This window comes from Pogoniulus pusillus, chromosome 22 (assembly GCF_015220805.1).
Source record: "Pogoniulus pusillus isolate bPogPus1 chromosome 22, bPogPus1.pri, whole genome shotgun sequence".
NCBI classification, from domain to species: domain Eukaryota; kingdom Metazoa; phylum Chordata; class Aves; order Piciformes; family Lybiidae; genus Pogoniulus; species Pogoniulus pusillus.
This window is the reverse complement of record NC_087285.1, coordinates 6,808,858-6,822,511: the sequence shown is the minus strand read 5'-3', so window position 1 is coordinate 6,822,511 and position 13,654 is coordinate 6,808,858. Positions and strand designations below refer to the sequence as shown.

Sequence of the window (13,654 nt, the reverse complement as noted above, 5' to 3'; positions counted from 1 at the left end):
TGGCTGTTAGTTTCCCCTCTCTCTTTTTTTGGTGGAGTCTCCTGCCCTGGAGATATTCAAGCCCTGTCTAGATGTCTTCTTGAGTGATGCTGTATAGGTGATCCTGCTCTGGCAGGGGGGTTGGACTACATGATATTTCAAGGACCTTTCCAGCCTCTAACATCCTGTGATTCTCTAGTTGCTTTACATACCTGCTCACATGGCATAAAACCCCACTCATAATAAAGCCTCTAAAAGAATATCATGTCAGAGTGTCAGGGAAAGAGAGAAACAATTCTACTTAGAGATATTTTGTTTCTCATTATGTCCAAGCAGTCAGGGAAAGAAATAAACCATGTTCTTCGTACCCACTCCTCAACCTAAGCACTTCTTTGCCTTTCACAAACACTGCGGGCAAAGTGCATGAAGAAATGAATACACAAGTGATATCAGTAGGACTTACATATCAATTTCTGCTTCCCTGTTGTCTTGTTATGGACAAAGAACTGTCTATAAGAGGCTCAAATGAACGATAGCTCACTAGTGCTTCTCTTAAGCCACTTTGCTATATAGTAAGCTGTTCTAAAAAATGACCTCTTCTATTATCAGGTACCCAGAACAGCACTATTTCAACTTCCCTGTGACAGGAGATCCCAGATTTCAGCCTGGTACTGCAGTCCATTAAGGGTAAATGTGACAACTCACATGGAGGCTCCCACAACTGTTCTACAAATACACGACTTCACCTGCTTTGACAGGTCTGCAGAGGAGCCAGCTCTAGAAGTAATCACAAAAGAAATGTTCTAACAGCAGATACACTGTGTCTGTGTAAAATATCTTCAGGTAGAAACAACTTATTGTAAAGAGCTATGATTATTTTCTAATATAGGAATTATTACTTCTCATCTTAAAAGCATAATGTGGAAGACAAATGTACACAATACTAATAGGGTTTAGAATATATTCTCACTGTAAGAATTCTGTTGGTATCCATGAAACAGGAAGGTCCATACAATGTTTGTTGCTGCAATTAATTTTTAAAAGAAAGACTAGAAAATAAGGAGAAATCTGCTAGACACTACACTTTGTCTAATTCTCAAGTGCAGATGAAACTAAGGCAGTCATTTTAACTCAGGAAAGTGTACACCACCTTTCATTAGGAATACACTGTGTAACATTTAATACTGCACAGCCACTGAGATCTCCTCCCAACACACTGCGTTCTTTGGGTCTGTGAAGCAAATGCCAACAAATCAGAACTGGAATTTCAGTACTAACCCTGATTCATACCTCAAATACAAAGTGCGTAACCTGTTCCAAGTTTCTTCATCAGACTGCCAGGAGAATGCAAAGGATGCTTTTGTTAACTTGTATATGCAGATACATTACAGAAAGAACATGTGGCCTACAGATGTTACAAAGGAACATTAATATTTACACAATTCAGATTATTTGACCTGTCTACCACAGTCTATGATATTCCATCTGCAAAATAAAGGATGGAGAACAGCTCTCAAACCAGCCTGAATATGGCCCTAAAATAACCATTAACTCCTATGGGAGTATTTTGTATCCTGAATGCTATCTCTTGATAAAACCAGGGAAACATATAGTCACAAGTTATCTATTGATATTAACAGCCCTGCTAACTTAATTGCAGTTACAATGATAAACTGATGACTTAAGAAATCAATAAATCCTCATTTATGTCTATTATAACCTTCCTGCTCCTACTAATAGTGATGGTTATAATGGACTTTTTTTTTTCCAGAGTGATTAGATCATACCTCATCTGAAAACACTGAGCAGCTCTGCCAATACACATTCAAACTAACAAACTGAAGGGACTTTTACCAAATGGTTTTGGTCTATGTAACGAAAAGCCAGATCCAATAGCAAGTTAGCCTTTGCATTAAGATGAAAAAGTAGTACTCACAGCCAGAGAGAATAACCCCTAATGTTGCTATTATGACTGTTGGATGCTTAAACTGTTTTATAAGTTACTTCAATGTGAAAGAATAAACTGAGGGCAATTTTTCAGTATCATCCTTTGGCTATCCTTGTGTAGACCACAAAGCTGATACACATTTTAAGCCTAATAGGAATATTGAAACTACATCTGCAGAATTTTTTTAAATTCCTTTTTTTAAAAAAAATTTTCCCTTCATTATTCCTCTCAAAATAATCTAAACCTTGTCTTTTTTCCTGTGCAAGATCTAAGTGAATGTAAGTACTAACATCACAACCAACTTACACATTTGCCATACATAATGCTTTTGTTTTTAACGGAGAAGCAGGCCTTATTTTCCCTTTGGTATACAATGCTTTTTGCTCAGAGAAAAGGAAACCTGTGGATCTCAGGAGAACTGAAGGTCAAGAGGTTATTCAGCTTGCTGTGGCAAATAAATCACAACTGTCTGATCAGCCCTACTCACGCAACAGGAAGAAGTGTAAGGGAGGTTACATCAAGCCAGAAACAGGTTATTTCTGTGTCTTTGAAAGGATTTTCTTATTCCTACAGCTTTGTTTCCTTCATAATGTTACCCCCCCCCAAACAAAAAGATAATTGCAACCCACAACCCCAAAACCAACACCTTTTTAAAAACCAAGTCAAAAAAACGGCTTCAGTGCCTTTCACTGGGGGACATTACCTCATTCCAAATAATAATCTAATTGCAAATGGCCTCCTGAGATATTTGAATATTCTGGGTAATGTAACATCTTAGTCCAGAAAACATTCAGCCTGGCAAGCACTGTTAGGGAGAGAACTCTCTCTGCTGTTCTCCTCCCCTGGTGATACTTGGTTCTGTTTCTTCCTTGCGGTGGAAGGGCTCTTAGAGTCACATAACGAGATGAGAAGTGTATCTAGCAGAAAATCACAGTAGCAGAAAGCATTTTTGTCTGGGCTCAATCAGTTTACAGACTAGGCTTATCCGGTGCTGTTTAGGAATTCCTGCAGCACAAACCTGGGGTGGGAGCAATGCCTAGTGACATATGGGGCTGCAGTGGTTCCTGATGAATTGATAATGGAGTTATGGTGTAAAGTGCTTCCATCAGGACAGGCCATAGGTTAAAAACTGAGCAAAGGTACTGATGGAAGGGCAACAGAATCACTCTTCTACTTAACTCATTTCAAATAAAACAAACACCCCAACCTGCTCCCCAAAACTTCAAGCAAATACGTATGACTATGCTCAGTAAAGAGCCGTTTTCGCCACTCTGAAACATGAAAGACCCTGCAGGCAAACCTGCCTTCAGAGTCAGCAGCATACCTAATGCAGGCACAGGCCAAAGATAAGTCCCATAATGAAGCACGGCAGTCAAGTAAGGATTTGTGAGTTTACAGCATATTGGTTATTAACTCTCTCCTGAAGTTTCAGCTCTGAGATGAAACAGTTTCATTTACATATGTAGAAGCAGACAGATCCAGAGATAGCTGTGTGCAGTGTTATACAGACCAAGAGTAGAATGATTTTCAGTGAACTATGGCTTAAATTGAGGAAAGAGAGAAAAGGTCAATAAACAGAATGAAAATCTCCTAATTTGATCCATTTGCTAACAACAAACACAGACTGGGCAAACTACCAGGCAACTCCAACAGAACTAGCAAGGTTAATGGAGCTGCTGCTATAACATATTGTAGATCTAGTAGTGTCAGTGGCGATAGTGGTAATGTTGTAAACACAGTTTGTTTTCCATCTGGTGCGTGGTATATGCCCTTGATGAAAGGGTGCTGCATTATGCATTTCTTTACTCCCAAAATGTATAATAATTTTCACAGCCATATATAGGGAAGAAGTGCTGCATTTAAAGAATCCTGAAGATATATTTCCTTAACGAGGTTAAGGACAACCTCAAAAAAACACTGCTCTTGAGAAGCATGGAATTTTCATGGATTTAGGTGTGGGTTTTTTGTTTGGTCTTTCTTTTTTGTTTAAAAAAAACCAACCAAACAACCAAAAAAACCCAACAAACCCACAACACAACAGTTCAGCTACTTTTGCAATTCAACACCATGAGGATAGTTGATGTGAATACTCCCTAAGTCTGGAACAGAAAATAACAGAATTTTACATTTATACACACCCTGAGCACTTCACAAATCACATAAACCACAATTTTTATACTTATTAACTAAATCTATAGAAGATCTATATTCCAAGGCAAATTAAAGTCAATGGAAAGCCTTACATTCATTACAACTGACTTTGGATCAGGCCTTGAAAGATCACTAATACAAAAATTAAGTACCCCTCAATAGCACTTTGTGATGACATGCAATAGTCTCAGATGCAACTTCATCTTATGCTCCTAAGGTTTCACACTGTTGAGCATGTAGCTTTAATTCTCTTCATGTTTTTAACTAGTATTATGTTGAAGCCTTGATCTGAAACAATCACTCTTACCATCAAAATATTTATAAGGGAAAATACAGAGCCTCGAAGAGCCATGTTTGAATTGTGCATAGTATCTATGGTTACAATGTATTATAGATGGCAAGAACAGCAAGGCACTGCAAAAAGAACTGCAATCAGTTCAAATGAGAAGCAGCCTGAAGGAGACAGTGCACTGCCTCCAGAAAGGGTGTGGGTCTTGTAGCAAGGGGATTAGAGGGAAGAAAGCAAAGGGACATGGAAACTACATGCAAATAGAGCCTCTGGGATTGTGAAGAGGCCCTAAGTCGATAAACCATTTCAGAAGACAGGGCAAGGTAGCTTCTCATTAGTCTATGATCCAGTCTGATACTCTGTGTGTCTCAGATGTCATAAGTCTTGTCCCTTAATTTTCAATATTAGCAGAGGAGCTGGTCTGGTGCTATTGAAGAGGAATCATCTTTGTCACAGAGAACATCTTAGTGAATTTGTCTTGTTAGCCAGACACAAAATCACCAACAGTGTGTTGGAAGAATTCAGTACCCCACTGTATTTAAATGTTAAGTTACTAAGCTGATTATACATTTTCAGAACCAATACTTATTTCTGCTAACAACCATTTTGAATAAAATACCCTGAAGGGCACTTCACCGAACATCTGCACTTCATAGATAATGCCCAGTAGTGCAAGTGAATACCTGTGCAGGAGTACAAGAGATCTGTGGATTGGTCACAGGCAAAAGAGAGGGAATTTTTGATACAGACTACAGTAACACTTTATACTTCTAAGTTAGTATAATTCCATGTGATACCTGTGCGATGCAAATGGTACTCTACTCCAGGGAAGCCACAGAGGTTCTACAATGCATTCTGTTTCAATAACTAATCCTAAAAGAAAATGTGGTCACTGGACTAGGGCCTGCAATGAGTAAGCAGGAGACTGCTATACATAAGCTATTTGGTAATGGCATCCTGGTTGCTGCCTTACCCCTGCAGGAGCTTCACAAAAATGGCTTTGGGTTTACCTTCCTCTGATTTGGAAATCACAACCTCTGCTGGCTACTTCACTCAAACAACAGAGAGAGTATACAAAGAACTGAGGAAATGCCAAGAGATAAGAGGATCACACATGCAAAATGAGAACAAGGAGGAGTTTTTCCAGTTACTGCTGCTACTGATTCTGCAGTGAAGTGATACTTAGCATGCAGAGGATGTTTAGGTGGATCGTTTCTGATGAACTAGGGAAGACTTCACATAAAGGGCAAACAATACCACAGCACATCTTGCATTTTATATGCTTTCTCCTTAATCTAAAAAACTATTTGTGCTTGAACTTAAGAACTCAGAAAAACAATTCCTTATTGACAGCATTTACTCTGTATACACCAACAGATTTGTAAAAGTAGAGTCATGGCTTAAGTTTTAGCATTTATCTTGCCAAGTTTCTTCAACAGAAGTGACAGACAAATTAACATCAAGGTAAGAAGATATTAACAGTAAAAAAATTAATGCAATTCAATATGGACTACTCAGCTTGGCCTAGGTTACCCTCGATGTTACACGGCAGAATCATAACCAATTTTTGTGAAAGAGGAGTATAAATTCCATTTTAAGAGCTGAGTTTCACTTCATAACCATCAAAATGTAATCTCAATGTGTTACACACTGGAATGACTTTTTTTTTTTCTTTTTTCTTTTTTTTTTTAATAATAGAGATTTGAAGACAACCTTTCTCTTTTTTTCTTCCTGTGAAAAACTGAATCTGCATTTCCCCACACACCATCCATGCTGAGCATTTTGTTATGTACCAGTAGTAAAATCCTAACTTCCCCAGCTCTGCGTTCTACATTGCTGTTCTTTTACCCCCTCTAATGAAACAGAGTTGAAACAAAATTAAGCTTCAGAAAGCAAGTATCAGCATTGCTGCCCTCTTCTCTCTGCTGAAAGATCCAAGTGTGAAATGCTACATGCACAAGTGAGTACAGCTGAGAAGAAAGAGTGAAAAAGCGGATGTTAAAACACTCTCCAATATCCATATTGAAGTGGAAAAGGCTAAAGAGAATTCGACGAAAGTGCAAATGAAGGATGTTTGTGTTTTCAGACATTCTGAGCATGCACAAAAAGGTCAAAAAACTCTGTTTCATTTCACTAGACTTCCTTTGTTTTGTTCAGGTTTAGATGTGAAACATTTAAATATGACTTGAGTTTTCTTTAGACTTTTTCCAGAGAGAAGTGTTAGAGCTGTTCTGAAGAAGCTTTTGAACTGTATTTTTTTTCTCTTAATAGAAACCATGTTTTGTTTTTTATGGTTTGTTTTTTTTTTGAAGAATCTGGGTCTTTTGCTCATATTCCAATCTCTGAAGCAACCTTTAAGTTTTTAAGGAGTATGCTACACAGACTTGTTGAGCTGACAGACTGTGTCCCAGTATTTAATCCATATTTTTAAGAGAATTTTTGAAAATGCTCCATTTTCACTGGTAGACCTAACAGAAAAAGGGATTTTCTACTGAGAAGCTGGAAGAGGAAGAGAATTTCTCGATGCTGTTACTCAACAGAACTCTCCCCTCTCCCTCTTGCCCTTGTAAATAAGTCTTTAAACTACAAGAGAATAGAAACACAACTACCATGTTCAAATGATAGTATACTTTTGCTAAACTATTTACAAAGAAAGCACACTATTCATCTTAGACAGATATCAGCTATACAGAGGAGACATTTAAGTTATATAGACACCAGATCCTATGGCTGTTGTTGTGTCATGGTTACACTACAAGTGCCAAAAGTCACCAGCAATGATTAGGAGGATATGGCATTGGAGCTATTCAAGCAGCTAAGATAAATACACTAATTGTAAGAGGTTACTGTTCACACACACAATATGCATTAGCTTTTGACCTGATGAACATGTAGTTTAAAATAGTTAAGACTGAAAACAAAAAGAAGATGATGGAGTATTATTGTTATATAGCAAAATGATGCTTACACAGTTACAGGACCTTGCTAAGAACAGGGTATAATCCCTTATTACCTGAATTCAGTAGTCCTTTTACTTAGTATGCTTCTCTAAATGTATGATTACACTAAATTACCAAATTACTCCACTTTTCTCTTTGTCAGGATGTGCTATCAGACCCTTGTCATGCACGATGCTGTTGACTAGGATACCATCCTCCTTCTTTAAAGTCCATTTCCCTTTCCATGCCACTCCTTTCATGAAAAAAGACCAACCCAATCAAAAAACCAAAACCCAATCCAACTTCTAGTAACCTGTGTGAAAATAGCTACTGGGAAATACTTCATGTCATCACAAGTTTGTTTTTTTTTAATCCAATGGGAACAGTAAGATGTTTTGATTATGTGAGTAATATAAAATATTCCTGTGTATTTAAAGCCTCCAAATCTGAAATACATGAACTTAATCCTTACTTAAGGACTGAGAACCCAAAAGATTAAAACCATTTCATAACATACTTCAAAAGCCATGCAACTCCACAAACTTCCACGGTAACAGTAAAATCTATCATCTATCTGCAGATTAAATTCTTCTGCACAGGAATTTTTTTTATTGTGCTTAAATACAGCATCTAATACAATCAGGTTTTTGACCTAATATTGTAATTTCTACTGAAGCAGAAAAAGTTCTCATGATGAAAACCAAAGGGAATAGCATCGTAATTAAGTTTGTTATACTTTTCCCTTCTTAACACTGTATTTCACATACACATGGACTATTTCAGGTACATAATACTAAGATGTAACTGTCACTTTAAAGCTTGAAGTATAGAATTTGAACAAAAATCTAGAGGTATTCAGGAAACAAGACTTGGACTCTGTAGTATATTCACAGCACTCAGTATTGGGATTTGGCATCTTTAATATGCTCAAATTTGAGTGCATCTGAAATATTACTTGCAACATTCCCAGCTATAAAGTTAGAGTGCAGTAATTGCACTATAAAGTATGCCTAAACTACAGCTGCCTGTCACTGCTGGATTATTATATAGTTCCAATACATCTGACTATAATTTGTAAGCTACACATTATTGCACAGGACTATGACTTCCAGTAGGCAGTCAATTCCACCTTTGCATTTCAACAGCCTTTTGCCTCAGTATCGAGGAACTATGTATAAGAAAGTCCCAAGATATTTTTGGAAAGCCAATACAAAGCAAGCATTTCATTAAGTAACTTCAGTTATATTGCTCTAGGAAGTAGCAGTCCCTGCACTACTGCCAAATCACTACCACTGCAAACGGAAGAATTCTGCATTCATGGGCTGTCTTAGAATTTTCCTCCCAAAAATTTTCTAGAGTAAGGAACAAAAAAAACCCCACCAAAACAAAGAACACAACAAACAAACAAACAAAAAAATCCCAACAGCTAAAAAAAACAACTCAAACTGAAATATTTTCTTCATTTCATCCTCCTTTTACCAATATATTATTTATTCTGTTTGGTTACATACTGATTTCCCTTCCGCATGCATTTTCACTTGCCTTACAGCAGCTGCCCAACTTGAGCTAAACAAGAGTGACATCTCCAAACTATGTTTATGGAGATCTAAGTAACTGCACTTCATTCAAGTACACCACCACACTTCATCTTCCCCATCAAATTGTGATTTGCTTTTCCTACGCCAGCCAAACTTTTCAGTGGAAGAATTTTTCACAGGCTCACAGGATGTTAAGGGTTGGAAGGGGCCCAAGGAGATATTCGAGTCCAACCCCCCGGCCAGAGCAGGACCACACAATCTAGCACAGATCACAGAGGAACACATCCAGACAGGCCTTGAAAATATCCAGAGAAGAAGACTCCAGAATCTCTCTGGGCAGACTGTTCCAGTGCTCAGTGACCCTTCGAGTCAAGAAGTTCCCCTGTGTGTTGAGGTGGATCCCCTTATGCTTTAACTTACACCCATTGCTCCTTGTCCTGTCATAGGGAGCAAATGAGAAGAGCCTGTCTGTCTTCTCTCCTGATCAGCCCTCACAAGTCCCATGTCCTGATCAGCCCTCACAAGTCCCATGTCCCTCAGCCTTTGTGGGATATTTAATACTCTATTACTCTACTGTGAACTAATAGTAATCCTCTTCTCAGAAGTTGAATGAGGAAGACATTTCCGTATAGTAGGTGATTTACAGATGGCATTCTGTTAATTTTTTAATGTATCTCTTCTTTTGCTTTACACTTGATGAATGACATTTTTAATGTCATTCTGTCTGTTATAAGCAAAACCAGCCTTAGCTCTTTAAAAGCACTACTATCCATGCTCGTGTTACATATCACAGTAACACTAAAAGTTGAAATTGTTCTATCTACACTAAACACACGTGTAACCTCTGATATGGGAAGCATTTATTTTACACATGTATCTTAGTCTGATACATAATTTAAGATGCAATATTCTTTAAACTGAAATATTCTTTTCTTTCACTGTAAAATTTCATCACCAGTGTATTATTGCAACTTGACTGATACACAGCATAAAAGACTCACTTATAAATGACTGTGGATCTGTATTTACAAAGTCTTGACAAGAGAAGCCCTCACTAAAATTATTAGATTGTAAATTACTAATATGAGCATTTTGCCACTGACTACAGTGGACAAAAGACTATAGCAAGAGATGTGTGCTCACACTAAGATTCTTCTTTTAAATTCATTGTATTTCTTTTTTCCTCCTTCTTTTAATCAAGTCTCTTGGAACACAGTCCTTTGTAAGACAGACACTTCTAATAACACTTCTTTTATAAGTTTCTCTTTTACTTGCTAGATTTTTGCTTTTCATGGAACCAAGCAATGACAAAATATTCTGTAGTATACTTCTCAATATTTATCAGTTTATCTTTGATTCATGGATCAACAGCAAAGTTATTTAATGGAAAGCTATCTTAAATAAGAAATGTCACAAACATGCCTAGGCTCATATTTAACCATATTTTATTCCATATGTAGATAATGTCAGGACTTGAGTTTCCAACAGTCCTAATAATCTTAAAGATAACTCCAAAATATACTTCCTATCTTTACTGTGATGACCTTGAACAACATAAATGGCTATGCACATATTCTGGATTGCAAACTTCTGCCTGCCAGGCACCAAGACAGAAACATTGTGTAGCTTATAATCACCACCTTGGTTAGTTTTAACTATGTAGTTCTTGGAGGTTTATGTTGCTCCCAGAATTCTTCAGAAAAAGCATTCATATTAACATCATAATGACAATACTAAATTTCCTCATATGCAAGTGTATTTAAACCTGTCAGGCAAACAAATGTCCAATGTGAAAGTTACATCAGAAATGTTAATAAAAGTACCTTAACTGTGCCTTTTAAATTCTGCTTATAAAACAGTAGATGTGAGGATTAGTAAAAACCTCAAGCCACTTTTATGACTAACTTATCAGGTGACTGGGGGGAAATTGCACCTAATCATAACTGCAGTACTAAAAAAGTGCTACTCAAAGAAAGATGACCATTAATACCAGTTCTGTTTACTGCTACCACTAATACCAGTTCTGTTTACTGCTGGACTCTGATTAAAGATAAAACTAAAATTGTATCCTCTAGAAAGTAGCAACAAACTGTATTGTATAGAAAGCTAAATCATAGAGGCATATGAAGTAATATTTACCTGTATTCAAAACTTACTGTAACTCATGGAGAAGTTCTTGGGATTTTGTTGACTTAAGAGCATTTTCAGGAATAGTTCCAGAAAGGATCCCAGGGTTAGAGTACCCAAAACTGGCATTCCTACCTGCTACTGCATATCTCTCTCACCTTGCCTTGCACTGTCAATACTGACTGCACAATTTCACAGTAATATCACATCTGTTTCTAACGAAGGAAATTCTATAGTTTCTCAATACCAGAGTTGTCTTGATGCAGTGGCTTAGGTTTTTTGTAGTGGTGTTTTCTGCTTCATCTGACTGGGCTACTGCACCCTTGCAATTACTACTTTAAGTAGAGAGAAATAATAAGAGGCCAGAACTGAGGAGACTGAAGCTGTCATTCTGACTTCAGCACATGCTATGCTGGTCTTGAAACTGCACCTTAAGCTATCTTTGCCAAAATATTGAAGTGTTCTTGTCTACACAATATTTGTGTTGCTGTTCATTTTAATCATGTTTTGGATATGACAAACCATGCATTCAGCAGCTAGCACACTACCATACTAAATTTTACAACCATTAGAAAAAGGTAAAAAAGAATAACATGAACTTCAAGAGTTAGATGTGGAATAACAAACATAGGAAATGACATTCCCACTTCCTTGGTGTTTCAAACACGTTGTTTTTCTAAAGCAAATATGAGAAAAAAAAGGTCATGATGTTCTGACCTCAATCATTTGGCAGCTATTTTCTCACGTTCTAGACCTTGGTGTCCTAGCTATCAGAGTATGAGTGTGACAGTCATTTTCCTATTATTAGCAAATGTTATGCTTTTTCTAAGAAACAGCAACCTTTCCAGCACTAAGGGGCACTCATCTCACCTTGTAACACCAAGTCAAAAAGCCACTTTTACATGATTGGAGAATTAATTATTACATTTCACTCTACCTACCTGAAAGTAGGGCTTTATCACCAAATTTGTCGTAACTCAGCTAATGCAGAATATTCTGCAGTGTAGCTTCTTACTCCATCTATTGTGGGAATTTGAAAGGCTGCATCTAGTCTACTGCATACACAACACTTCAATTTGGAATAGCAATGATCATTACTTTTCAAATCTGTGTGCTGACTTTAAAGCAACTAGATCACACCTGAAGGGAAATGTAAGAGGGAAGGACCTCTGTGGCTCCTAGGTCTTCACTGAGTCCCATTACTGGGAGATAATCTGCATGGATGACATAAACAGGAAGCTGCTAGATCCCTTGACTGGCAAGTATGTGTTCTGTGCCAGGAAAACATTCATAATCACAGCCAATAAATTTGAAATGATGAGTGTCCTTAAATTCGATGTCTTATTTTCACCCAATAATTTAGGGGGAAAAAAAATCAATAGAACTACATCTTTGTGCTTGATCCCATTATAAACTGATGTGTCCAAGACTGTTATTACCAAGTTTAAGTGCCTCTATTCTGCAGAAGCTGAACAATCTCTTTTGCATTTAAGTCTCATTTCCGGGGTGGAGGGGAGAGGGAGGAATTCCCAGCAAAACTAACTGCTAAGGAGCAGAAATAACTTTTTGCTCAACCATTATGATATCAGATCAAGGAAGTACAATTCCAAATATTTTTTCCTATCAGAACATACATTCTGCACTCCAGACAAAAAAGCAAATGTGTTACTACTCACCAAACTTTTCTTCTGCTCTCTTTGAGACTGGTGGCTATGTATTCATTCAGTAAACCCTAAAAAGAAAAAGGCAAAAAAGCAAAAATCCTTATTTCAGGCATCAAGGTCAACTTTAAGGTGATATAAATACCCTAAATTCAGCATTTATCACATACTTTTAAAGATGATATACTATAAAGAGTGTTTAAGTGTCCTGTATCTTGCTACAGATTTTCCTATAACTAAACTCAATCCAAAAGATATGAATATACCTGTAACAGAATGTTTCCTCAGTTCTCTATATTAATTCTCTTCAGTCCTGTAGTACAGATGCATCTAAGTTTTTTCCTTGTGTCAATGCAACTATGCCTCACAAATTACAACTATCTACAGCTTATTTTTTTTAATAATGGAATTAAGAGTTCAGAGAATTAAAAACCCAAAGGATCATGACTACACATATTCAAAATGCTCTTATGCCAGTTATGCTTCTATGGTGCGTTGTCAAATCTACAGGACACAGCTCCTGCCTAACTCAAAGTTGCTGACAATTACAGCCAAAAGAAGTTCATCTGAATAGTAAATAACTAAATATCTAAAAACATCTCTCTCAGAGGAAAAAATACTACAGAACACACACACATCTACATAGATTTATCAGAAAAATAACAAATATTTTTCACAGCTTGTGCCAAAATGTAAATATAAATACACAAATATACACAGGCACTGTTCCTTATGTGTTTATTTTTCAACTTAACTCTTACTTTCCCCCCTATTTTCTTTCACTATACAATTTCATTAGAGAACGTCAAGCATAAGTTCATTAACAGCAGCTTTATACACCGTTTAATTTAGCTTCGATTTAGCTTGCGCTGAGAACTATCTATTCTAGTTATCATAAGGGCTTCAGGGAATGTTTTGAGTTGCTTTTTAACCTCAGTGCTCCCCACAAATGGAGAGCTGATAGGAATTGCTTTCAGTGACAAGAAGGCTGGCAGAGCTACTTCTATTTCCAACAAAAATGT

At 37.0% G+C, this 13,654-nt stretch overlaps 1 protein-coding gene across 35 annotated transcripts in view; it reads right to left on the bottom strand.

The window, feature by feature from the left end:
- TENM2 (teneurin transmembrane protein 2) overlaps window positions 1-13,654 on the bottom strand; it is a 1,869,083-nt gene that overhangs the window by 928,404 nt on the left and 927,025 nt on the right. For 34 of the 35 annotated variants that reach the window (XM_064161561.1, XM_064161557.1, XM_064161558.1 and 31 more), the window contains one exon: window positions 12,648-12,703. The gene's annotated coding sequence lies outside the window, so the exon portion shown is untranslated. Of the gene's footprint in view, window positions 1-11,000; window positions 11,048-12,647; window positions 12,704-13,654 lie in introns of those variants that run through there. The other variant, XM_064161575.1, reaches the window with a different exon arrangement.